The 3,944-nt window shown below is 39.3% G+C and overlaps 1 protein-coding gene across 2 annotated transcripts in view; it reads right to left on the reverse strand.

The window, feature by feature from the left end:
* Positions 1-3,944, reverse strand: part of MCTP1 (multiple C2 domains, transmembrane 1) — a 906,633-nt gene that overhangs the window by 443,651 nt on the left and 459,038 nt on the right. The window lies entirely within an intron of this gene.

Consider the following 3,944-nt stretch of genomic DNA (forward strand, 5'->3'; position numbering starts at 1 on the left):
TGCTTGCCGAAACTGAGGACGACTTGAAGTATTTGTTGCAGATGGTCAAGGATTGCAGTCTTCAACATGGATTAAGACTCAAAATCAAGAAAACAGTCTTACCACTGGGCCAATTGGGAGCACCATCACAGATGGAGAAGAGATTGAAATTGTTAATAACTTTAGCTTTACTGGTCTCACAATCAAAACTCTTGGCACCAGCAGTCAGGAAATCAAAAGATGAATTGCATTAGGAAAATGTGCTGTCAAGTACCACTTCAGAGTGTTAAAGAGCAATGATATCACTCTAGAGACTAAGGTGCACCTGATCCAGACCACAAGCTTCACAATTATTTGCTATGTATCTAAGACCTTGACAGTGACTAAGGATGATAGAAGAATTGATTCCTCAAATTCTGGTTCTGGAGAACAAACAGGTCTGTTCTAGAGAGGATGAAACCAAGTTGCTCCTGGGAGGCAAAGATTTTGAAGCTCCATTTCACATACTTTGGGCATGTTGCCAAGAAAGGACCAGTCCTTGGAGAAGGAAGGACATCATGCTTGGAAAGGTGGAAGGACAGTGCAGAAGAGGAAGACCATAGATGAGATGGATTGACACAGTAACTGGGATTACAGAGTATGTGTGTCAGAGATAGTGAGATTGGCTCAGGATAGTGCATGTTTCAGAGCAATTGTGCACAGGGTCACTATGAATCATAGTTGACTCGAAGGCACATACCAATAACCTATGGTAAAAATAACCCTATTTGCTTGGTAATGTTCATTTAGACAGAAGAAGTAGAAACACTTAAGAGTAAGGTATATTCTAAGTAGATTCTTGTAACCAGTAATATAGGTTCCTGCTGTATGTCCATGAAATAGGCTGGTGGTAAATGTGACCTTGATAATCTTGATAATATCAAGTTTAGTTGCATCTAACAACTATGGTGGGCATGGAAAATTTATTTTATGTTTTTTGACTTTTTTTTTAATGTGAGAATGAGTAATATGAAGAAATATCCCAGGTGAAGAGAAAAGCTCAGCTCACATAAGGTCAATTCTATATAAGTAGAGTATTATTTCTATGATGATGTGGTACAGGCCATATGGGGCAAGTAGAACACCATTCATACGCATAAGCAGAAACTGACACAAATTTATTTGAGACCACCAAATTTATTTGCAGTGAGATCTTCTAATTTTAAAATATTCTTATCAATGAAAAGGATTTGGGTATATACCCTACAATATTGATTAGAAGGCTTTAAAGACTTGTCACTGCTATTAGTGTCCATAATCCATTTTCCCCTCTAGGTAATCAGCATTTAAATAACAGGGCTATTTGCTTATATCTTCACTTCTAATAGGAGATTTTATTCTCTTCCAGATGTGCTTTACCATTCAGAGTGCTTTTCTTTCATTTTCAAAAATTCTCCCCATTGATTTGAGTTAAGCTGTACATGAACCTGAGTTTTTGGGGTGAACTGTTAAGCTAACAACTCAAAGGCATACAGTTTGAGTACACCAGCTGTTTCCAGGGAGAAAGATGGGTAAACTCTCACCCAATTTAGAGCTTCTAAAAAACCACTATCTGCAGGTCAGTTCTCCCTCATAGGAAATAACAACAATTATCAAATTGTTAAATGATGGCTCTGCTTGCCCTTGAACTTCTCCTTTAGTCCCTCACTTTCGTAGTTGTTGCTGTTGAGTCAGGACCGACCCCTAGCTGACTCTCCAGTGGGTTTTAAGAGGCAGTTAATTGCATGGGAGAAGATTGTCCTTCCTTCTTCTGTGGAGCAGCTGGTGGTTTTGAACAGCTTGACTTTAGGACTGCAGCACAGCTTCTTGCCACTAGGCACCCAGAGCTCCCTTTCATGGTAGGTTAGGATTTTAACCAGTGTTGTTTTGTTAACCTTTGAAAACAGTGTCATCTTAATTCCTACTGGAGTTATTCAGCTGACTAGCTACCGTCCGTGGAGGAAACACCCAAAATTACATGACACTTAGTATGCAGTAACTCATTTCCACTATATTCATTTATGGGAGCAGTATTTTCCACCATAGGTGGCCTTTACACTACTGATTCCCATTATTTACAGCATAAGCACTAAATCCAACTTGAGCTAACATTCAGCTCACAATGGGGTTTGTAGGAGTCAACTTCACTTTCTTTCCACAACATTTCATAATTTTTTCAGGTACACCATGCTGTTAACTCTGATAATCCAGATGCTTACACAGCATGAAACAATTTAGCATCTATATTGTTGTTGTTAGGTGCCATCAAGTTGCCTGAAACTCATAGCGACCCTGTGTACAACAGCTCTATCCTGAGCCACTCTCACTGATTCCAACATACCTACCTCTATTTCCCCAGTTACCATGTCAATCCATCTCCGAGGTCTTCTTCTCCTGCACTGTCCCTGCACCCTTATAAGCATGATGTCCTTCTCCAAGGACTGGTCTCTCTTGGCCATGTGCCCTAAGTATGTTATATGGAGCTTCAAAATCCTAGCCTCCAAGGAGAAACTTGGTTTCTTCCTCTCCAAGGTAGATCTGTTTGCTCTCTTGGTGGTCCATGGTTCAAGACTCTTCTCCAGACCCACACTCAAAGGCATCAATTATTCTTTTGTCATCTTTAGTTATTGTCAAGCTCTTAAAACATAACAAGTAATTGCAAAGACCATGGCCTGAATTAGGTGTACCTTCATCCATAGACTGAAATCATTACTCTCTAGGACTTTGGAGAGGTCTCTTACAGCAGACTTTGCCAATGCAACAAGTTTATTTATCTCCATAGTAGCTGTTATCTTAATCTTAATAGTTTGCATTGTATGAGAAACATTTGCCTCAAAATGAGAAGCAGAAATGGTAAAACTAACTACTACAAACACTGAATGATTTCATACAACAGTGTCACTCAACAGAAGCTTCCTAGCTTTAGGAGCAGCCCCTTTCTTGTTACCCTTCTGGTTCTTAAGTCTTACTTCAAGATGCAACCATTAGATTCTTGTGAAAACATTCTCTTCTAAAAGAAGAGTTATATAATAATTAAAATTGGTTTCTGTAAGAAATTAACCACAATCAATTAGTCTTCTATAAATAGATGGTCTCTATTCCCTCCTACTTACCTAGAGGTTTCTACTATTAGCTACAAGTTAGAGATAGTTTGAGTCTCTATAACTATAGTGGAAGAGGTTCTAAGTACTGATATTTCAAATGTAATCTGACACTGCCCACTACAAGCAAACACCTGTCAATCCAGTCTTCTCAGGTGCTGTTGAGTCGAGTACGGCTCATAGAGACCTTGTGAAAAGTTGGCCTGAACCCTGCCCTATCCCTTACCATCATTACATTTCTGACACACAAGAGCCCAATGCTGGAGTCACTGTGTCAATCCTTAGGGGTCTTCTTCTCCTATGCTGACTCTCCATCTTTGCAAACGTGATGGCCTTTTTCAAGGAATAGCTTCACCTAGCTACATGTGTAAAGTATGAAAGACAAAGCTTCACCATCTTCGCCTCCAAAGAGCATCTTTGTTTTACTTTTCCAAGACACATCTGTTTGTTCTTTTGACAGTCTATGGAATACTCTTTTCCAGCACCACAACTCAAAGGCATCAATCCTTCTTTTGTCATCCTTATTCATTGTTGAGCTCTCTGATGTATAGCAGGTGACTGAGAAGACCATGATCTGAATCAGGTGCACCTTAATCTTAAAACTGACATTATTGCTCTTCATCATTTTGGAGAGGTCCCTGACAGTGGACTTTCCCAATGCAATATAACTACTGATTTCCTGACTGCTGACACCAAGAATATTGATTGATACAAGCCAGATGAAATCTTTGACAGCTTCAGTTCATTATCCATCTATCATGATGTTGACTGCCAATCCTATGTACTTGTTTAGGAGACTTAAAAGTGTAAAGATTTCCAAAAATATGTCTTCCAAAGGTAGTTGTT

The sequence above is a fragment of the Elephantulus edwardii genome, unplaced genomic scaffold (genome assembly GCF_000299155.1).
Source record: "Elephantulus edwardii isolate Elephantulus edwardi_28Jun2011 unplaced genomic scaffold, EleEdw1.0 scaffold00043, whole genome shotgun sequence".
Classification (NCBI taxonomy): domain Eukaryota; kingdom Metazoa; phylum Chordata; class Mammalia; order Macroscelidea; family Macroscelididae; genus Elephantulus; species Elephantulus edwardii.